The sequence below is a fragment of the Camellia sinensis genome, chromosome 7 (genome assembly GCF_055761805.1).
Source record: "Camellia sinensis isolate YWXY chromosome 7, ASM5576180v1, whole genome shotgun sequence".
Lineage (NCBI taxonomy): Eukaryota > Viridiplantae > Streptophyta > Magnoliopsida > Ericales > Theaceae > Camellia > Camellia sinensis.
In genome coordinates this window covers 166,049,922-166,073,972 of record NC_138967.1, presented here as the reverse complement: position 1 = coordinate 166,073,972, position 24,051 = coordinate 166,049,922, and the positions used below count along the sequence as shown (strand labels likewise).

The following is a 24,051-nucleotide window of genomic DNA, read 5'->3' as shown; positions in this document are numbered from 1 at the left end:
AGAGAAAATTGAGCTACTCATAAACCAAAAACAGATACCTTTCTCGCGGAAGCAATTCCTTCGATCAAGATCGATTCGAGTTCTGTAGGTGATGGTGGTGATCATGGAATGCAAAAGCTGATATTATAGCAGTGATACAGAAAACACTGCAGGAAAAACCACAATTAGCGACGTTTAAAAAATGCTACTATAGGTACAATAAACGTCACTAATTCTTTTTGTGACGTTTAGTACCAAACGCCAACAATGCGGCCGTTGCTATAGCTTTATAGCATTTGAAAAACGTCGTTATATTACTATAGGCGGCATTTTTAAATGTCCCACCTTCACGGTACTATGATGTCACTTCGATTTTAGCGAAGTTTTCAAAATGCCGTCACATCGTTTTTTAAAAACTGACCGTTAGCTTGAGAGTTTAGGTGGCATTTTGAGAAACGACGTGATATCCTTTTTTTTTTTTCTTCCTTTTTTTAAATATGAACAAGGACCTACTATTGATGTAGTAATAAATAAGAGGGCAGCCTAAATAATAATACGTATATACGGTTTTAGAAACACATCAACGAATCACAAGTATAGAATAGAACGCATGAATATCTAGATCCTGATTATGCAAACGTTGAATTTATCTCATCTAATATTGAATCCAAGTGATATACTCGTGACATGGGTTTGACATACTATTTTGAGAATGGAAAAGAAGAAATTTAAGCTCAAAGCATTAATCTTTACATGCTTACAAACTCGAAAGGCCTTGTTACATAAAGATTTAAAAAACCAAAAACAAAAAGTTGGGTCAAGAGGGTCTCTTCAGAAAGTAAAATCCATTTTTCTAGTGTAGCCAATTTTGGGGTCGGGTAGTTATCTACTGTGGGAATCCTAATGATGTTGCAGCAGTTGCAAACAATTGCAGAGGATTGATGAACGACCTTTGTTGATTGTTGCTCATTGACAGGGAGAGGTGATTGCCTCTGGTGGTGGCTCCAATTTGACCTCCATTGTTGCTGCTGCTAGGATACTGAACCTACAATCACACGATTAAAACAATTTATTAGCCGGTCTAATTAATTAACCCAGTTATACCGAACTCATGAAATGGGTTTCAATACAGACTTGATAGTTTGATGAGGGTGAAAACATGTGAAGCATTGAGTTTTCACTCTCCTTAACGAATTGTCTGGGTCTTAGTGAACTCAAAGATTGAATGTGGGTTTGGCTTAGAAGTTGCACTGTCTCGGTCTCATTGTACCCTTCTCTTCTATAGGAATTAATTCTATATGGTTCTTGTTGAATATTGAGCTGGGTCACATTAATATAAGTTATGGAAATTATTAATATTATTAGAATAAAAAGTTCAATTAAAGAAATTGACAAAATTAAACTAAGCAGTTTCTATGTACCCGTGGCCTAAATGCCCGGTTGTGCCAATCTGCTTCAAATGGTATGGTAGTATGATGCTGATCTGACTGATCAACATTTTGGATTTCATTTCCCAATTCTCGGCTATTTTGTGTTTTGAGGTCAAACTACCCAATCTCAAATCTAAGTTATGGTTCGGTGCAGCATTTCTAGGAGACTCTGGGAAACAGATATATAACAATCAAATTTGATTCAGAAACACTTTGAAAGAACAAACATTATACAAAATTGGCATCAGTATTATTCAGTACTATAATTACTAGTAGATTTAAGCTCATCTTCATAGATGCTGGGATCGAAGTTGGTGACAGCCTCCTTGCCGTCACACTTGGTTGCAACTTTATCATAAGCCCTACAAAAATACCTCATAATATACTTGTCGCAGATTGATGCATTCAGAGCAAAAGGTTACAAAATGGAGTTAGAATCGGGATTTTAGATAACAGTATCCGGATAGGAGTCGATATTGGTCCCCATATAGCAACATTGGTAGTATCAACAAATGTATATTACACAGTCATGAATTTTTTTTAAATCACCAGACATACAAAAGAAGAAAAAAAAATCATCAGCAAAGAAAATGGAATTTTATTAATAAAGAAGTAATACAAGATAAGGCTTGGCACAATTACATCATAGTTCAAAAATACATCACAACTAGTTGGCAGCTATTAACATCCAAATTGTGAATTGGGTCATGATTTGGTTACAAATAATAAATATGTTTCATGAATGGGTCAATATGCATGCAATAATAATAAAAAAGAGCAAGTACAGTAAAGTAAGAAAAGAGAGAATTCATGAGTACAATGTCTCAAAAAAGCCGTTAGAAACAATGTTATGCAGCCATCATAACAAAAAAAGTTCTGACTACAAATTTCAAGCACATAGATCTGAAATTGTAAGGGTTTTCTTTTATGTGTTGATAGATTTTCTCACAAGTCCTCCCCTTATCATCTATCCCCACCCAACTCCCCCATCATTATAGCACTATCTCCAACCACCAACTCTATAACCATACCTATTACTGTTGACAATTGAAGGCATTACAGAGGGAGTGAAAGCAATCTTCCAAACCAGGTTCCTAGATCACAAACTTGGATATATACAACTTGTTAGGTATTTAATGAAGGCTACTTTCTATTGTCCCTTTCAATGGAGATAAAAGTCTCTTAACTACTATGAAAACAAATGAATGCTAGAATGAAATCAAAAGATTTAACATGAAGTTCTAAATAATGTCCTAACGCTCATATGATAACGCTCATATTATTTTTTATTTTTTTTTGATAAATAACAGCTTCTTTTAAGAATTTAGTCCATGTAGAATGCCCTAGAAGCCTTCAGTTCTAGTCAAGCAAAGAATAACACAAGCCAATCTGAAATGAAACGTGGCATAGCAAAAAAATCTACTCTAATGCACAATATCAAAGTTGTGTAGATTTCTCCATAAAGCAAAGGCATGGAAGAGCTTTTTAGAAGATATTATAACAAATGTGTTACGTACAGGTTCTAAAAATACTTTATTTTATCTCTTTTCATGCTGCAATTTATATTAGTACCTATTACGTCCCACAAAACATTCTATTCAATTTATAGACTTCGCTTAGTATTAATTTATCTCTTTTCACCCTTAGATCCTGAGACCAGAATAACAATTATATCCTACGTAAAATCTATTATTGTAACAACCCACATTTTATGTCCTAGTCATGTTTGCATGCATTTGTATGTTTTGCCATGTTAAGATGCTGTAACGACCCATATTCATGTCATGGTCATGTTCATGTTCATTTACATAACTTTGTCTTGTTAAGTTTGCATTCATGAATCTTGTCTTGTTTTGCTTAAGTGTTGCTTGCATGCTTTGTCCCTTCCCTACTATGTTAAGCCTAGGTCATGCCAAGCCTAGGTCATGCTAAGCCTAGATCATTCCAAGCCGAGGTCATCTTCAGTCTAGAATTTATCTTGGAACCCCTTTGTTTGACCTCCACCTTTGCCTTGACATATTGGCCGAGATGTCATTATCTAGGCCGAGGTGTTCATCACCAAGGCCGAGATGTGTATTATCTAGGCCGAGATGTTACCCTTGGACCTAAGTAATCTTGTCCTGGAGTGGTATGACCTAGACCGAGGTGTGGCACATCTAGGCCAAGGTGTGGCACAGCTTAGTCAAGTGTTGTCCTTCCTAGCCGAGGTCATTGTCACCTTAGTTGCCGAAGCTTTGTCCTTAGCCGATGTCATCACTTGCCGGAGTGCCTTGCCGGGTAGCTTGTTAGATACACTTTGTCATAGTCTTGTCTTGTCAATCTATCACCTTTTTGAGGAGAACCAACCAGCCGTTGCCACGTGTCCGAGCTGAGTGTTTAGTCAGCCGGCAGAGGGAGAAAACCTATCATTTCTATATCCTTGTTTTTGAAGAGGAGAGAGAAGCTCTAGAAGAGGGAGAGGAGTTCTTGAGAGGAGATAGAGGTTATAGCGATCCCGGTTGTCCCTTTACTGTTCTGTTGTATTCCGGACTCGGTTCCGTGAAGTGGTAGTGGTATCTATCTTGTTGTCGTCCTTTAATTCCACTTGATTGAGTTTTAGGATGTTTTGAGGAGGGTTGTTACAGGTTGGCTAGGCCTTGGTTTCAATTCCTTGCTGTTCAGTTTTTAGGCGGTCCGCTCGAGCGGGTCTTCTTGCGCTCGAGCGGGTATTGCACACCTCCAGTATTTCGGGTTCCTGCGAAACTTCTGCAGATGTGATTTTTGCGCTTGAGCGGGTTTGTTTACGCTCGAGCGGTGGCGCTCGAGCGGGTTTGTTGGCGCTCGAGCGGGTAGTACTTTCTGGATGTAGGTTCTGGGAAGGGGAAATCTACGCTCGAGCGGACTGGTTTGCGCGCTCGAGCGGAAGTGCTTTATTCTTGTGTCTTGGCGCTCGAGCGGGCATTATTGCGCTCGAGCGTGTCCAGATTTTGTTCTTGGCGCTCGAGCGTTGTGTTCTCCGCTCGAGCGGGTCATGCGTATATGAGTTATCCGCTGGGTCATTTTAAATCACTTTTTCACTTTTCTTCTCTCTCTTACTTTTCCAAAAACACCATTGTTGAGCTTCTCACTCTAGAACTCTATCTTCTCTCTAGGTATTGATCTAGTAGGAGTGATTTCCTCACCTTTGGCCTTTACAAAAGAGTTGTTGATCGTCGAGGGCTATCTTTTGATCCGAGAAACTCGTGATTTGGAGCAAGTTTGTTTTCATCATCTTCTCCGTTGGTTGTCATCCTTTGAGGTAGGGATTCCTACTCACTCTTATGGTCTTTGACCTAGATTCTTAGTTGTTTTGATAGAGTGTTGAACTTGGGAAATTTTGGGACTTAGGGTTTCAAAATGTGTAAAAAGGGTTGTGTGATTTTGGGCTCATAACTTGTATTTTTTTTGGTTCCAAAGTGATGATATGGTTGTTGGTTGTTGATATTAGGCCATTGGGTCAATATTGGGAAAGGGGGTAGAAAACCATAATTTGTGGTATAAATTAATTGGCATAATTAATTTGGGAAAAATTGTGAACTTATGGAACTGTGTTGGAAATAATGAAATTGGTTCATTATGTTGTGAAATGGTGGAGTTGGATTTATAAATCGCTCGCTTTTGAAAACATTGATATTTTATCTGTTGGAGCTTTTATTATCTGTTTAGAAATAATTACTTGGGCTACCGGTGGAGGGTAGTTTTGATTGTTGTAGACAATGCATGATGATTAGGCAAACTAAAACTAATCAATTGGATATGTCATAGAGTATGACGGTTGATAGAATACATTAACGTTATGTATTGATTGATTACGTATATGACCTTTGTGTATATATGCATTGTGTGTGTGGGAGGAGATAGGGGATGTACTCCACGGTTTAGGAGAAGATAGGGGATGGACCTCTAAACCGGATGTTGTTTGGGAGGAGATAGGGAATGGACTCCACTGATACAGCTCATATGCTTGTCAGATAATGTGTTGATACAGCTTATATGCTTGTCATTGGAAGTGTTGATACAGCTCATATGCTTGTCATGGGACGTGTTGATATAGCTAATATGCATATCTGTTGAAATGTGGATATAGCTTGTATGCTTATCTGTTGAGATATTGATATAACCTGTGTGTTTATCTATTGTAAAAATGGAAAATGTTTAATATGAGTCTTGGTCTCATATAAGTGGTTGGCCAGGTTCTGAGCCATTGATGGGAACTGTGAAATTGATAAGAAATGGAAATGGATTATGAATTGGTTTATGAAAATTGAACATTTTTCAATTGCTAATGTCTTAGTCATTGCTCATACTGTGTTTAGCATATCTCTACTAGGTTGTGGCTCACCCTATATGGGAATATCATTTTCAGGTACAAGTAGCATGCCACCTCCAAGGACATAGCTTGGGAGGCTAGAGGCGGACACACTTTTGTTGTCTTATTTCTTTTTTGATTTATTACATGTAAATTCAAGCCAAGGGCTTAATATGTAACCAAGTTAGTACTCTCTTTTGTAACCAAGTGTTAACTTGGAAAACTGTAAGCCCGCAGGGCATTTGCTTTTGTTGTTAACATGTAATACTTTTTTGGTAATGGAACTCTGATGAATAGAAGAATGTGGAGCTTTTATATATATCAATGCATGTCTATATTGATGGGTTTAATGTTATTATTTTGAGGGCGTTACAACTTGGTATCAGAGCTTACCGGGTTCGAATACTTTGGGTACGTGGGAAGTGATTAGGATCACAATGGGTTTGTCTCGCTTGATAGAGACTTAGATGTATTGTCATATGCTATATGCTTAATTGATAACATGCTTATGTGACTATGTGGGTATGGGATTTAGTTTCTAGGATGTTGATTGGATCCTTGGGTTTCTGGGAGTCTTGTTGGAAAAGCACTTGATCAATGCTGTTTCTAACCGGAACTCTAGTAATGCCTCGGGACTATCATTATCCGGAAATGAAATTCGTAAATGTTTATGTGTTTATGTGCTTACGTGGAGTGAATTACAGTTGTCCATGCATTAGGACGAGGGTGTTATAGCTTCGGCACATTGTGAATGTGCTAATAGTCTTGGTTACCTTTATTAAGATGTCAGGACGAGGGCGTGGTAGGCGTGGCAGGCATGGTAGGTAGAAGGTACCTGTACCGGATGACGTTCCGGCAGTGTAGGAGGGAGTTGGTCAGGCCAATGTGGCCGAGCCAGCGGGTCAGCAGGCTATGGGCGCCTTGGCCTGAGAGATAACGGGAGCTTTGGGTATTCTCAGAGCTGAGAATCAGGTTGCTGAGGCAGGGCCTTCTTTCTTGAAGAGGGAATTCTTCCGGTCTAACCCGGACGAGTTTGTTAGGGATCCAAAGGAGCCACTTAAGGCTGACGAGTGGTTGGAACAAATGGAGAAGACGTTCGAGATGCTTGGCATCGAGGACGGGGCTTTGAAGGTGACCTTAGCATCCTTCCAGCTGAAGGGAGATGCGGGTCAATGGTGTAAGTATGAGAAGGGCAGTGTTGGTGGTGCATGGGAGGCGTTTGTGAATGCTTTCCAGGAGAAGTTTTTATCTTCAGCTGCGAGGGAGAAGCTGAGAGAGCAGTTTTGCCAGCTTAGACAGCAAGGCTTGTCTGTGGCCGAGTTTGAGGCCACTTTTACAAGTCTGTCCAGGTTTGCACCTGAACTGGTGGCGTCCGAGGAACGCCGTTGCTTTGAGTTTGAGCGGAAGTTAAGGCGAGGCCTCAAGTTGAGGGTTGGTGGATCTTTCATCCGGGAGTATAGACGTTTGGTGGATGCAGCAGCTCATATGGAGCTCATGATGCAGGAGGAGGATGACGGGCAGAAAGGCTCCAAGAGGGGCCAGGATGGTCAGAGTGATGGCAGGAGACAGAGAGGGATTCTAACCCTCAGCAGTCTCAGGGTGGTGTGGCTAGATCGACCTTTCCAGTACCGAGTTCGGGCTCAGAGAGAGGTAGTAAGGGAGGCTTGACTTGTTTTGCGTGTGGCCAGCTGGGTCACAAGTCTTCGGTTTGCCCGCAGAAGGGAGGGGGTCAGCGAGCTGCTTCTTCTTCAGCTAGACCTCAGGGCCAGAGTCAGGGCAGGGGCCAGCCTTTGTCTTGTTATCAGTGTGGTCAACCCGGGCACCTGAAGAGGTATTGCCCACAGTTGAGTGCCACTTCGAGAGCGTCTGGTTCTAGGCAGACGTAGAGTTATCAGCCAGCTCAGTCTGTGCAGGCCTCGAGGGCCAATCCGGGAGCTTCGTCATCCCAGTCTGTGCAGCAGTCTTTTGCTCCTAGAGGTGAGCAGCTGGATCAGGGGCCTACAGGACGCGTGTATGCTGTTACCGTGCAGGACCTCGTACCGGCTCCATCAGTAGTGAGAGGTACCTTTTTGTTTTGCAACTCGGTTGCTAGTGTGTTGATTGATACGGGTGCATCTCATTCTTTTGTATCTGCTGCATTTGCATCTGTTTTGGAATTGGAGTTGGCACAGTTAGCATCTCCTATTTGTGTGGTATCGCCTATTGGTGGTGAGTTGATCTTGAAACAGGGTGTTAGAGGTTGTGATATAGAGGTCGCCGACCATAAGCTTCCTTTTCCATTTGTGGTCATGCCCATGAAAGGCTTTGATGTTATTTTGGGTATGGACTGGCTATCGTCATACCGGGCTGTTATCGATTGCTACCGCCAGAGGGTCACATTATGTACCTTGAGCGGGGAGTGGTTCCATTTCTTGGGAGACCGGGTTGGTTGTGTTTTGCCACCGGGGTATGATCCGCAAGGGCGGAGTGAGCTTAGTGGTCTACTTGCTAGCTTTTTGAGTGGTGAGTGTGATGAGACCCAGATTGTTTTACCGAGGGTGGTTTGTGAGTATTCGGATGTCTTTCCCGAGGATCTCGTTAGTTTGCCACCTCATCAAGAGATAGAGTTCTCTATTGATTTAGTGCCCGGCACAGCGCCGATTTCTATGGCACCCTACCGTTTTGCTCCAGCAGAGTTGGTTGAGCTGAAGATTTAGCTCCAGGAATTGCTAGATAAGGGTTTTGTTCGCCCTAGTGTTTCGCCGTGGGGAGCACCGCCCCTGTTTGTAAAAAGAAAGATGGTGCCTTGAGATTGTGTATAGACTACCGGAAGTTGAATCGGGCTACGGTCAAGAATAAGTACCCTATGCCCCGTATAGATGATCTGTTTGACCAGTTGAAGGGTTCCTGTTGTTTCTCTATGATAGACTTGAGATCGGGTTACCACCAGTTGAGGGTCAGGGAGGAAGATATTCCTAAGACGGCATTCCGTACGCGGTATGGCCATTATGAGTTTCTGGTGATGCCATTCGGACTTACCAATGCACCGGCAGTCTTTATGGACTTGGTGAACCGGATCTTCCGGGAATTCTTGGATCGATTTGTAGTCGTCTTCGTGGACGACATTTTTATCTACTCGCCTTCTGAGGAGGAGCACGAGGAACACTTGAGAGTGGTGCTTGAGTTGCTTAGAGCCCATAGGCTGTATGCCAAGTTTGGGAAATGTGAGTTCTGGCTAGAAGAGGTGAAATTCTTAGGCCATGTGGTTTCCAGAGAAGGGGTATCTGTTGATACATCCAAGATTGAGGCAGTGCAAGACTGGGCACAGCCTAAGAGTATGTTTGAGATCCGTAGTTTTCTGGGATTAGCTGGGTATTACCGTCGGTTTGTGAAAGATTTCTCCAGGCTAGCTTCGCCATTAACTAGATTGACGCGGAAAGGGGTTAAATTTGTGTGGAGTGAGACTTGCGAAAAGTCGTTCCAAGAGTTGAAGGTTAGATTGACCACCGCTCCGGTTTTGATTATTCCGAAGAGAGGGTTGGGTTATGCGGTTTATTGTGATGCCTCACAAGAGGGTTTGGGTTGTTTGTTAATGCAAGAGGGGAAAGTAGTAGCTTATGGCTCGCGTCAGTTGAAAATACACGAGAAGAACTACCCTACACACGACCTAGAGTTAGCAGCAGTGATCTTTGCCTTGAAAATTTGGAGGCACTACCTTTATGGTGAGAGGTTCGAGGTGTTCTCGGACCACAAGAGTTTGAAGTACCTGTTTACCCAGAGGGACTTGAATTTGAGGCAGAGGAGGTGGATGGAGTTCATTGAGGACTACGATTTTGAGTTGCACTATCACCCGGGAAAGGCCAATGTTGTGGCCGATGCCTTTAGTAGGAAATCCATTAGTGATGTAGCTTGTATAGCCATCCAGGAATGGGGGATGTTGGGTGTACTTGGCGAGTTTGATTTGCATCTGGGCGAATCTGTTGAGGCTGCGGCCTTGTTTTCTATTGTTGCAAAGCCTACACTTGTGACTAGAGTGTTAGAGGCACAGAGAGGTGACCTTGAGGTAGAGTCCTTCCGAGAGAAGATCTCCAGTGGGAAAGTTGAGAAGGGTTTGTTGCAACCCTTGCCTATTGCCGAGTGGAAGTGGGAGCATGTCACTATGGACTTCGTTGTAGGTCTTCCGAGGACTCAGCGGGGTAGTGATGCTATTTGGGTGGTTGTAGACCGGTTGACTAAGTCGGCGCACTTCATTCCTATGCGCGTGAGAGATTCGGTAGATCATCTTGCCGACTTGTATATTCGGGACATAGTGAGATTGCACGGGGTCCTAGTGACGATTGTCTCAAATAGAGATCCTCGTTTTACTGCTAGGTTGTGGCAGAGTTTGCAGAGTGCCTTGGGCACTAAGTTGACCTTTAGTACGGCTTATCATCCTCAGACTGACGGGCAGTCCGAGCGTACTATTCAGATCCTTGAGGATATGCTTCGAGGTTGTGTCCTTGACTTTAGTGGGACATGGGAGAGGCACTTACCATTGGTGGAGTTTGCCTACAACAACAGCTTTCAGTCTAGTATCGGTATGGCACCGTTTGAGGCCTTGTACGGCCGACCGTGTAGGTCTCCAGTTTGTTGGGCCGAGGTGGGTGATGCACCTTTGTTGGGTCCGAAGTTGGTTAGGGAGACGACAGAGAAAGTTGAGCTTATCCGTAGGAGGCTTGTTACAGCCCAGTGTCGCCAAAAGAGTTATGCCGACCGTAGGAGGAGACCTTTGGCGTTTGAGGTAGGTGATCACGTCTTCTTGAAAATATCACCTAGGCGAGGTTTGATGAGGTTTGGGAAGAGTGGGAAGTTATCCCATCGGTTTATTGGTCCCTTTGAGATCCTTGAGAGGATCGGCGAGGTTGCTTATCGTTTAGCGTTGCCGCCACAGTTGTCCGGGGTTCATGACGTGTTTCATGTGAGTATGCTTCGGAAGTATGAGCCGGATCCATCGCATGTGTTAGATTGGACCGACTTAGAGGTAGATGAGGATGCCTCGTATGAGGAGAGACCGGTTCGAGTCTTGGATAGGCGGGATCAAGTCCTGCGTGGCAAGACCATCCCTTTGGTAAAGGTTTTGTGGAAACATCACGGAGTGGAGGAAGCCACTTGGGAACGTGAGTTGGAGATCCGCGAGAAATACCCGGACTTGTTTATCGATGAGTAATCTGGTATTTAGATTATGTAATGTTGTTGGACTTAAGAGCTTTATATATGTTTTAAGTTGTAAAACATTGATAATGTTTTGGTTTAATGAAAGTATGTTGTAGAACTTACCTTGATATGGGAGTTGATTATAATATTGCATATGTTGACTATATTGTCGAATTGGAGTTATATCATGTGTATTGATTATGATATGAACTGTGAACCATGTACGTTGGAAATGGTTGGAAATGGAAGAAAATTGCATGTTGATAATGCACTTGTAATATATGTTGTGAAATGCCTCTTGAAAGGAGATAGAATTGACCAGTAATGGGTCGGGTTGTTTAATATTATGTTGTAATATTGTTGAGAATGGAGAAAACCTGTTTTTGAAAAACTTGTGTTTAATTTCAGGGACGAAATTCTTTAAGGGGGGGGAGGTTATAGCGATCCCGATTGTCCCTTTACTGTTCTGTTGTATTCCGGACTCGGTTCCGTGAAGTGGTAGTGGTATCTATCTTGTTGTCGTCCTTTAATTCCACTTGATTGAGTTTTAGGATGTTTTGAGGAGGGTTGTTATAGGTTGGTTAGGCCTTGGTTTCAATTCCTTGTTGTTCAGTTTTTAGGCGGTCCGCTCGAGCGGGTCTTCTTGCGCTCGAGCGAGTATTGCACACCTCCAGTATTTCGGGTTCCTGCGAAACTTCTGCAGATGTGATTTTTGCGCTCGAGCGGGTTTGTTTACGCTCGAGCGGTGGCGCTCGAGCAGGTTTGTTGGCGCTCGAGCGGGTAGTACTTTCTGGATGTAGGTTCTGGGAAGGGGAAATCTACGCTCGAGCGGACTGGTTTGTGCGCTCGAGCGGAAGTGCTTTATTCTTGTGTCTTGGCGCTCGAGGGGGCATTATTGTGCTCGAGCGTGTCCAGATTTTGTTCTTGGCGCTCGAGCGTTGTGTTCTTCGCTCGAGTGGGTCATGCGTATATGAGTTATCCGCTGGGTCATTTTAAATCACTTTTTCACTTTTCTTCTCTCTCTTACTTTTCCAAAAACACCATTGTTGAGCTTCTCACTCTAGAACTCTATCTTCTCTCTAGGTATTGATCTAGTAGGAGTGATTTCCTCACCTTTGGCCTTTACAAAAGAGTTGTTGATCGTCGAGGGCTATCTTTTGATCCGAGAAACTCGTGATTTGGAGCAAGTTCGTTTTCATCATCTTCTCCGTTGGTTGTCATCCTTTGAGGTAGGGATTCCTACTCACTCTTATGGTCTTTGACCTAGATTCTTAGTTGTTTTGATAGAGTGTTGAACTTGGGAAATTTTGGGACTTAGGGTTTCAAAATGTGTAAAAAGGGTTGTGTGATTTTGGGCTCATAACTTGTATTTTTTTTGGTTCCAAAGTGATGATATGGTTGTTGGTTGTTGATATTAGGCCATTGGGTCAATATTGGGAAAGGGGGTAGAAAACCCTAATTTGTGGTATAAATTAATTGGCATAATTAATTTGGGAAAAATTGTGAACTTATGGAACTGTGTTGGAAATAATGAAATTGGTTCATTATGTTGTGAAATGGTGGAGTTGGATTTATAAATCGCTCGCTTTTGAAAACATTGATATTTTATCTGTTGGAGCTTTTATTATCTGTTTAGAAATAATTGCTTGGGCTACCGGTGGAGGGTAGTTTTGATTGTTGTAGACAATGCATGATGATTAGGCAAACTAAAACTAATCAATTGGATATGTCATAGAGTATGACGGTTGATAGAATACATTAACGTTATGTATTGATTGATTGCGTATATGACCTTTGTGTATATATGCATTGTGTGTGTAGGAGGAGATAAGGGATGTACTCCACGGTTTAGGGGAAGATAGGGGATGGACCTCTAAACCGGATGTTGTTTGGGAGGAGATAGGGGATGGACTCCACTGATACAACTCATATGCTTGTCAGATAATGTGTTGGTACAGCTTATATGCTTGTCATTGGAAGTGTTGATACAGCTCGTATGCTTGTCATGGGAAATGTTGATATAGCTATTATGCATATCTGTTGAAATGTGGATATAGCTTGTATGCTTATCTGTTGAGATATTGATATAACCTATGAGTTTATCTATTGTAAAAATGGAAAATGTTTAATATGAGTCTTGGTCTCATATAAGTGGTTGGCCAGGTTCTGAGCCATTGATGGGAACTGTGAAATTGATAAGAAATGGAAATGGATTATGAATTGGTTTATGAAAATTGAACATTTATCAATTGCTAATGTCTTAGTCATTGCTCATACTGTGTTTAGCATATCTCTACTGGGCTGTGGCTCACCCTATATGGGAATATCATTTTCAGGTACAGGTAGCATGCCACCTCCAAGGACATAGCTTGGGAGGCTAGAGGCGGACACACTTTTGTTGTCTTATTTCTTTTTTGATTTATTACATGTAAATTCAAGCCAAGGGCTTAATATGTAACCGAGTTAGTACTCTCTTTTGTAACCAAGTGTTAACTTGGAAAGCTGTAAGCCCGTAGGGCATTTGCTTTTGTTGTTAACATGTAATACTTTTTTGGTAATGGAACTCTGATAAATAGAAGAATGTGGAGCTTTTATATATATCAATGCATGTCTATATTGATGGGTTTAATGTTATTATTTTGAGGGCGTTACAGATTTCCAAGCTTGATCCCTAGAGATCGAACCGTTAGATCCGTGTTCTAAGGTTAGATTCTTGATCTGCTCATGTTGTTCTTTATGTTCATGTTATTGCATTGCATGATTGAATATGATTTGTAAGCCATGTGTTGCTTTGAAGTTCGGTTTTAGAAAGAGAAAATAGCATTCATGTGTTCTTCAAGAAAAGTCATGTTTTGATCCGAAAGCTCATGCCAAGATCCATGTTTTTGTGTTTGTTTTCACATGATTTTCAAGTATGGGTACCAGGTCCATGTTTTCGAACTCATAGCATGAAATCCCAGATTTTGTAATAAAAAAGTTATGATTTTAGCATTCATGTTCTTCATGATCTTCATGTTCATGTTCTTCCTGTTCTCCACGGGTGGAAACCCAGATCTCCAGACCTCACTTCCCGAAGTGTAGTCGCCGAGATCACTCTTACCTAGACCTCACACTTAGGCCAAGCATCGTATCTCACCTTGGCCTACCTTGCATGATCACTTACGCCTTTAGTTTGTCTTGTGTGCACCTCGGCATGCAGCCGCACGCCGAAGTCTAGGTAGCCACACCTCGGCCAGGAGGTGTGGGACCTTGGCAAAGACCTGGTTGGTACCCAGCATGTCTTCCTGACATGTAAAACAGTGTTTTGTTTCCCAGCATATTTTTCCGAGATCATTTGCATGCATGTAAGACTTGTTTTGAGAAGTGCATTCAGTAGACTTTGCCATGTGTTTGTAGGACTTGGACCTTTGTGTAGACGCGCCCGTGGGCCTCATGCTACAGTTCGGACTCGATTTGTGTCACGGTTCTTAATCTGAACCAAAGAGTCCAAATCTGGCAAATCGTTTTGAGAAACAGATTTTTGAAAAAGTAGTGCCAAACATGGACTGCTTTGCCAGATACAGAGTCGCCACCTAAATATTTTTAAAATGGGAGAATTTAGGAAACCCTGACTCGGTGCCGAAGGCCACATGTCCGTCATCACCGGAGTTGTCTCGGCTCGGGAGCTAGGGTACGATCGGGGAAGGTCAGCTATGAGCACCCCGTTTCGCCTGGTCCGAAGACCGGCCTCTACTAACCATGATATCCGATTTTGAAAACGTTATGTGTTCTTATTCTAATTTTTAGCCTAGAATTGCTATGTTATGCGCGCAGCAAACAAGTATAGACTAGATTGCCTAATTTGGAAATAAACATTGCATATCCGTTTGTTTTGAAAATGTTTCGGGATTTGCTACTCGTAAGTAGGCTAAAATACGGATTTCAACGAGTTTTTCCAACTCAAGCAATCCAACCTCCACCCACAGGCATTCAAAACAGTTTAACACATAAGCATCTAGCCACATGTTAAGCATGCTGTCATGGCAACGTTCACACTCATGCGATATGCTAAAGCATAAATACTTACATTGTACTCCGTGCCAAAACAGAGAACTTGTTAGCAAACATGCATGATCCAAGTCCATGTTAAGTGCTTAATGCATCGCATACAAAATGTTGCTAGAATAGGCTCGGCTATCCTAAACATGTCATGTGAAAATGCACAATTATCATGTATTCAGTTTGGGAATTGAAGTATTGATGCAATTAGCGTGATGTACCGAGCCTAATGCATGCAATACAAATGCATGGATGCACACATGCATAGCATGAGGTATGCTAAATTAAACGTGCCCTAATACTAACCATTAAAGCGGGTAAGTAAAAGGGAAGAAAGAAGTGAGGTTGGAAGACATACACACCACCCACGCACACTTATTACAGATTTGCCCTCGCTCGGAGGGACCGAATAAATATTACAAATTTATTAACTACGCAAGCTAATTAATATTACAAATTAACTAATTTAATTAACAAATTAAATAAATTAATTAAAACAGGAAAACGCCTCGGGAAGCGCGCCACCATGCATGGGCTGCCTCTGTTTTCCTTCCTTTCCTCCTCTGGAGGCTGTCAAAGCCTCAGGACTGATCCCTTGGACAGAGAGGATCACCACCGGCTGATTGAAATTGCCACCGGCAGTGTGGTATGGCCATCGACACAAAATGGAGTCTATCGGCAGAGGAAAGATTGCCGGTCGGCATCTTATACTGCCGGTCGGCAGAGTATTCCTGCAGAATCTGCAAATGACAGCAACAGAGGGCAAGGCAAAGCATGGCAGCACAATTCAAGGCATATATGCACCAACCATGTCCCTTATCATGATAATGACTCAAAGGGGCATGTGCCTCGATTCTCGGACCACCAATCACGCATTTCCATGCATGATGGCCCAAAGAACCAAGTATGCAACTTTGATTTCAAATGCAATGCAAATCAATCAAACAAACTCCCAATCCCTATCACCCAAATCAAGGGACAAGGAACGCATGTTGATGCAATGCAACCTAAGCATGTTAGCTATCATGCAACATGAACAATGCAATGTAATCATGCAAAGCTTACAAGCAAACATGCAAGGTAAGCATGCAAACCAAATAGAAGATGGACTTAAACATGAATTAGGCAGCCCCAAATAGGCCTAAAACAGTGGCCAAAGTGCTAACTGCATGGAGGCAAATGACATGCAAACATGCATAGATACATGGTCCAAGACTTAAGCATAATGAAGCCGCTTTTCGACGCATTTGAAAGGCACAAACATGGACAATTCGCATGCAAATTTCAGAGGCGATAGGTGATGCAAAACAGCCCCGAAACATAACGAAACAACACTCAACGCATGGAATGAATCCCGAAATGCGAAATTAGGCATATGGAATGGCTTACAGCTATACAAAGCATGCATAATATGGACATGGAACATGAAGACAGAAGCAAGACAGCTTTGAGATAAGCATTTTTACAGTTCATGACATGGCCAAAAAGCAAGCAAAGATAGGGCTAAAATGGCATACAAAAAACGGGGCTACCACATGGATTTCAAAGCAAGTAGCACATAGAGTATCCAAACAGTGTTGAGCCCTTCTTCAATGTTGAAGAGGGGCTCAAAATAAGCCTATTTTCAGTTTACATCAGGCTCTAAAACAGATCACACGCAAGCCAAAAATTCTATGCAAGATTATGGCATAAAGAGGGCTAATGAAGGAAGTGCTAGCTACTGTCCTCAAACAGCAAGAGGTCCTCAATCAAACATGAAGAGGACCTCAAAATATGATGATTTGAAGTTTAGGTCGGAGCCCAAAAGTGCAAGAAACTATGGCTTAAATATGAAGCAAGAAAAGGCTAGAAAAGGGAAGATGAGGACTCACCCTTGAAGACCAGCAAACCAACACCTCTTGGACCAAGTTTGGGAACTTTTAACCTCTAGAGGACAGCCTCAAGCTGCTGGAATAGGCGTTGGATGCCTTGTGCTATGAGTTGATGAAGAAATGGCCCAAGAACAAAGGTGTTTGATGGTTGGATGAGAGAGATATGGAGAGAGATTGAGGGTTGTATGTATGTATATCAGATATATGTGGTATATCTCTGGTTTTTTTGCTTCAAATCTCTAACCTAAACAAAGGAGGAGGAGAGGTGCTTATATAAGCAATGCTAAGCTTCTAAGACAAGCTTCAAAGGGGCCAAGGGGTTCAAGGGGGGTGCAAGGCTTCTAGAGGAAGCTAAAACAGCTGGCCAAGCTTTGGCCAAAGGGTTCAAGCTTCAAGAAGGATAAGGGGTTCAAAGGCTCACAAGGTGCAAAACAAACACACATGTGCGTGGGGGATCAATTCTGTGCATTCCAGCTGGCACAGCTGGAATCCACTCAATCTGCAGAATGCTCCGGAAGGTCGTCGGCTAGCGAAAATTGCCGGTCAGAAAAATAAAGTGCCGGTCGGCACAATAAATTGCCGGCCGGATAAATATAGTGCCGGTGGATGGCCGGTAAGGTCAAAGAACGGCCGGTTGGTATCTAGATTGAAGCCCCGGAAGTTAGCTTTCCAATGGCGCAAACCTTGCATTAAAATTCCTCCTGTGGAAAAAGTTATGCCCATTTTCGTGAAGCCGCGCAGATTCAATCCAACCGGGATGATACCCAACTTCAACCAATCATATCTCCCCCACCCGGACTTGGCTTTAAGAGATTCTTGAGTGAAAAATGAAGCCCCGGAAGTAAGCTTTCCGACGGTGGTGGCCTCATAGCTAAACTCCAAGTGTACAGACAGATAAGCCCGATTCAGCGAGGGCTGCTCGACTCGCTTCTACCCGGATTCATGCCAAACTTCTCCCAAACTAGTTTTCTCCTCTCCTTTCCTCTTTTCTTCAACTCCAAACCCCTAAACAAAGTGTTTTGAAGGGTTTGCCTCTCTCCTTGCCGAAGAAACTGAATCTTTGCCCTGCACATCTCTCAACACGGAGCAAACCATCAGTAGTGCCCAAGTCTTAAGGGCGGTCAAAAATGGGGTGTCTACACTTTGCCTTGATCCCGACATCCCAAGAGCTATGTGAGTGGTATTTTTAATAAAGCTATGTTACAATGTTTTGATAAGCTTTGCTTTGCTTTGTTTTGAAAAGTATTTGTTAAGCATGAATGATTACCCCTATTTTGTGTATTAAGTATAAGTTTTGCGTATCAAGTATAAGTTTTGTTTTGGGTGACATTCTCGGAAAGTCCTCAGTGCCAGGGGACTATAATGCAACTGCACATCTTGTTTTGAAAGTCCCTTGTGCTGGAGGACTCTAAACTTTCGCAGTACTCTCGTGTTAAAGGGCTACGGGCCTTTGTAACATAGGTCCCTTGTGCTGGAGGACTCTAAACTTTTGTAGCACCCTTGTTTGAGATATCTCCCTTACTTTGTCTTGTTTTTCCACTGACGGTTTACCGCGTGGGTCTTGTAAGTCCTTCCGTGCTAGGGGATTTTAAGCCTAGGTAGCACCGTCCTTTCGTGCTAGGGGACGTTAAGCCTAAGTAGCACCCTTGTTAAGATATCGGCCACCGACAGACTATGAACGGGTGTGCTCGATGCTGAGGTTATGCTTTTGTTTTGCCCGGAATGTCATCACCCCATGTTTTGAGTTGATGTATGTTAAGTAAGTAAGTAAGTAAGTTTTGAAAGACCAAGGTTCGATTGATGTTTTATTTCAAGCCAAGCTAAGCTATGTTATGTATGGTTTTGACAAAGATATACTATGTATGTTTTGCAAAGATCTCGGGTATCATTCATCTAACCCCTTTATTACTTGTACCATTCACTGAGTATCCAAGCTCACCCTCCCTATGTATGTATGTAGGTAACAAGCAAGAAGTCGGCTACGCCGAGATGTGTGTTTTGTATGCATGTTATGTCGGCAGTGAGGATGTCGACAATTTTGAAGACTAAGTCTCTTGACTTGTATTTCATGTATTTTGTTTATGTCGGCTTGAGAAGCCTTTTGTTAAGATGTAATATGTATTTTTGGTACTTCATTTTATTTGTATCCAAGTTGTAAAGCTATGTAAAGATGTATGCCATTCCATTTGACTTATACACTGCTCTTATGGACCACTTGTATTGTAAATTATTGCTTCCGCACATGTTAGCCCCATATATTTATACTGTGATCGTTTGTGAATTTTGTAAGTGGCCTTCGGTAATCTCGGATTACTGGCCATCACGGCACCATCCTACTAGGGGCGGGTTGGGGTCGTGACAATTATATCTTCACTTCTCTCCAATTTTATACAGAACAAGGATATGATATGAATTCTATATTGGTATCACAATCAATAGTGCATTGCGCCATTAACTATTAAAAGCAGAAGTACTGTATAGTAAATGTTAAACAAATAGAGCTCCAAAAACAAACAAACAAACAATAAAAAATTTGAAAAGAGTTGTAAACAAGGTAATATCGTTTTACCGGTACTTCCAAGCCCAATTTTCTCACTCGATTTGATCTATAATTGGCACTTCCACAACTCCATCGTACCGGTTTTTCTACATATTCAAAGCCTAATTTCAAGCTAGAATTATTAGAGCCGCCATTACAGTATCTTGAGTACGGCAATAGTATCTATACCAAATCCGAACAAATTAAGCTGAAATTTTAACAGCTAAACACAAAAATTTGCAGTTTCGATTTCAGTAAACAAACCACAAACAAGTGCAAAGAGCAATGGACATTTCAAGGACACAAAAATAATCGATTTCAAGCGAGTAAAGCTATGAAATGAAGAACAGAACTAACCTTTTCTTGCTAAAGACCGTTCATCAGAATTTGCTGGGGCGAGAAAGTGAGAGAAAATGAGAAAGGAACTGTGGGAAAATGAAGGAAAATGAGAGAGCCAACAAATTAACTAAATGGAATCAAGAAAAGCCTAAAGCTCATCTTACTCTTAGACCAATAAATAGAGCTGATGAGGTTAAAGTTAAAGCTACCAGAATACTATACTGGAATTGGAATTGGAAAGTAATTTCATAGCTCAATAGAAGTTAACAACTATCATAAAACCATAAATGCAATTTCATATTTACAGTAAAACTCAATTAACTTATTGTAGAACTCTTCAAAACTATATTTTGAAAACACTATTTCATATTTGAAGTTGTGTTGTCAAAATACGCTTTCCTAGTTTCCTTAACTTATTTTTCCTTTTTATTTTATTTATGTTTTTATTCCAAGGTTGGTTTCATAGCAAATATCTCTTTCTTCGACTCATCAAAACAACTATCTACTAACTGCTCAAGGACAGATTTTCCTTCCTTGTACTTTTGGCTCTTTTCATAGGCAGTCTCCTGAAAATAAAAAACTAAAGTAATTAAACACCACAGTCAAGTCAACTAAACACGTGTAAACCATAATCTTAAGAACTCTGCCTCGTGCTCTTACTTATTTCCATGCCAAAATGGATCTGCACCCAATGCAAAAAATGTCAGCAGTAGTGTGCAATCCGGTCATCATCATTCTTTCTTCTCCCTCTCCAACAGTGACATTCACTCTATCAGATATAAAGAAACAAGACAAAACATAAGAACAATGAAATGTCAATGTACAACATCAATGACTTAAAATGTTACAAAGAGCATATGATTTAGCATGCCAATCCATTGCATCCTCAATTCTCCAATTCCCAGTTTTGTTTGTTGAATTCTGATAATCTCACAGTTCCAGAATCATATTTTTGTCTCACATTTGAACATGAAAGAAGTGAAGAATAAGATTGAGAAACTAATGCTTTAAGACAATCAAATGCTTATCTTCGATTGGAAGTGTAGACTCATTCACATTCTTTGTATGAGTGTTCTTGGAGATGCAAGATTAAGCATTAAAAACCTAAGCTAGTAATGGAGCAAAAATTTCATTTGGAAAGGCAAATTTAGGCTGAGTTAGTTTAGGATGCAAGTGGTGGAAAGTGGAGGAAAGAGGAAGAAAAAAAAAACAAAAAGGGACTTTTCTAAGTTTGTTGAGGATGAAAATGGTGTAAACTACAAGAAAGTTAATTTTTCCATACAACACTTATTAGCATGGTAACTAAGTTCATAATTTTTGGCAACAAAAAACACAAGAAAATTTTAATTTCTCCATCTTTTTCTTTTAAAATTTTCAACCCAATCAAATGTTTGCAAGAAAATATTTTTCTTATCTCTCTTCACTTTCTATCACTTTCACTTTCCACCATTTTTTCTTTCTAATCAAGCATAGCCTTAGGGTACGCTTGGTTAAAAAGGATTAAAAAGAAATAAATGATGGAAAGTAAAAATGGTAGAAAGTGAAGTGATTTATTGCCTAAGTTTAGAGGCCGGGGATTCAAAACACAAGAATGGCATCAAGACAAACTACAAATTCTTCCATTTACAAGAATAAAAATAGGAAACACAAAAAGAAAAAAAAATAGTGACAGGGAGCTCTCCTAAGTGCTAAGAATTACTGTAACTTTTAACCTACTATATCAATAAAACTCAATTGCCAATTAAGATCTATTGTAAATGCTAACACAATTGCTTAATGCCAAGGCCTACAAAGCAAAGAGCTTCCAAGCATTACAAAGCTGCATTCAACTATTTTGGGTTGCTTCAATCCTTTTTTGACCATCATGCTCCATTTAAGCCCATATTGGTCCTCCTTCTAGTCCAATTTTTTGAGACACTCAATAATCTTAGTATTAATATTGAGCATATCATTGGGATTGAATTAGTTAAGCAAAACTCATAGTCAAAGGACAAAATGGGGGTTCCTCATTTTCTAGATTGGGAGAATTTGGAATCCTCAGAGAAAACAAGACAATGATACAAACTTTGCCTAGGTTTAAAAAACAAATAACTAAAGATCAGACCACAAACAACTCAAACAATCACTTGTATCTAATTGTGCATAACAACATAAAATAAACCCTCATCAATTCCACATTAGTAAGTACCAAAGTCATAAGCAAAATCACCATATCAAAACAGTCATCTAATCATCAATAAAAAAAAACTAAATACATTTTTTGGGGGGGGGGGAGACGGGGTTAAATAAGAAGCAAATAGTCAACAAGACTAAGAACAAAGAGGAAAATCTTGTGAAAATGGAAATGAAAACAAGAAAGCATAGACTGATTAGAGAAAGAAACCTTTGAAACAATGTCTTCATAGAGAGCTAGATGGGTTTGACGGTGCTTGTTGCTGTAGATCTTGCCCTTAAGAATATATGTTGAAAGGCTTGCCACAAAAAAAAAAATGTAGATTGTGTTATTAAGTTCCACAATTAACATACAGTCAATACTTAAATTAAATTCAATGATCAGAGCTTGCACTGGATTTTAATGATAGGGCTTAAATCATAGAACATTGTTTCTAGGAATTTGCAAGAAGTGAGAAGTGCCCATGAGGTCTTACAAGTACCAACTGTTAGTGCTCAATTTGGAACTACACCATTTTTCTGGAATTCAGGAATGGAAATGATGAATCTCACAACAACAACAAAATAGTTTGCTCGATTATTTTGTTATGCTATTAGCAAGATAGTTTCCTAGATTCTAGCCCAACAACCACAAAATTTCAAGACAGGCTCATATAAATATTTTATAAGCTGCAACAGCAGTATGTCAATGATTATAGGTTTCAACACAAATAAGCAATAGATCTCAATAACAAATCGAGAGAGACGGGAAGGAAGATCTTGAGAGAGAGAGAGAGAGAGAGAAATCAATACCTTGCGGTGAAGCTTCGAAATTGAGAGAGAGAACTTCCAAATCAAAATCGCTCTGAGATGAATCTCAAAATTGAAATTGCTCTGAAATCATTTTGAGAAATCAAGCACAGCCTCTCCTGAGATCACTTCCTCTGCGATCGAAACCAACCCCTCTTCTCTCTTCGCAATCTCCTAGAGCTTCAGAGCTTCAGAGCTTCAGATCGATATCGAACAAAGGATGAATCGAGAGAGAGAGAGAGAGAGATAGTGGAGCTTCAGAGCTTCAAATTGAAATTACTTTGATGAATCTGTATGAATCTCAAAAATGAATCTCAAAGAAAATCGTTCTAAATCGAAATCACTTTCAAGGGTTTAGAAGCAATTGGGGGTGAGCAAGAGAGAGCGTGAGGATTCAAAATAAGGGTTTACAAAGCTTTAACAAGTATTCTCAGATTCAAAATAGCCGTGTGAGGCACAACGTATTTGGAGGTGTTTTTAAATGCCTTCTATTCCAAAATGATGTCGTTTTATTAAAGAAATATGCGACGTTTTTATAAAGCGTCGTTAAATATTAACAAAAGTGGTGTTTAAAAATGTCGTTAAAAAAACGCCGCCTAAATCTATTTTTCTTGTAGTGAAACTAGAATAACAAGTAACCATTATCATAGCAACCTTCCTCTGCACAATTATGATCTAAATTTTGATATCCATTTCATATGAATTTATATACATGGATAGACAAATAGAAACACAAACACACATGTAGAAACACAAACTGCATCATGCATGCATATTTATCTTCATTGATTCATTTAAACAAATGACTATTCTCACGAGCATCATTAGAGTGATTTTCATCCACACTACTAAGCCCAGTAGTATCAACAAAAACAAAACCTTCATAGCTATCACCTTTTGATCTTGCAAGTAGAAGAATGGGTCCACATATTTGGATCACTAGATGGTGTGATGAGTGGTCCATGCTGAAAGATAGGAGAGAGAGAGAGAGAGAGAGAGATGAAAGAATGGGTGTGATATATGGATGTAGTTGAGGGACCTTAGGCTACAAAAATATATAAATATATATATATATATATATTGTGGATTTCTTCCATTATTAAAAGTTGGAGAGGAATGTGAGACTAAATTTTCCTAAAGTAAACGAGTTAGAGCATCCCCATCTCTTCCCTTATATTACCTCCTTACTCAAAATAAGGAGTTTTTCTGTCAAAACACATCCCCAGCAGTTCCCCTCTCCAACCCCCCAAATATAAGTATTGCAATAATGACTCCCTATTTGTAGGGAGTCGCTGTAGCTCCCTCATATCTAATAAATTCTTATTTTATTTCGTGTTGCAAGCTCCCGGACGTCCCCCTGAACATACCCCTAGATGTCTTGTGATAGCCCTGGAG

General features: G+C 40.7%; 1 non-coding gene across 5 annotated transcripts; it reads right to left on the bottom strand.

Moving 5' to 3' along the window:
• Window positions 1-608: 608 nt before the first annotated feature.
• LOC114283469 (uncharacterized) lies at window positions 609-23,544 on the bottom strand. 5 transcript variants are annotated; one of them, XR_014336367.1, is made up of 6 exons: window positions 22,660-23,544; window positions 22,079-22,166; window positions 19,387-20,464; window positions 1,671-1,771; window positions 1,401-1,578; window positions 609-1,024 (listed from the first exon to the last, which is right to left on the bottom strand). It is a non-coding gene; the product is annotated as an uncharacterized LOC114283469 (transcript). The 5 variants fall into 5 exon arrangements; XR_014336366.1 differs by having other exon boundaries at window positions 1,680-1,771; XR_014336364.1 differs by having other exon boundaries at window positions 1,401-1,771; window positions 19,387-19,478; window positions 19,714-20,464.
• Between the last annotated feature and the right edge of the window lie 507 nt (window positions 23,545-24,051).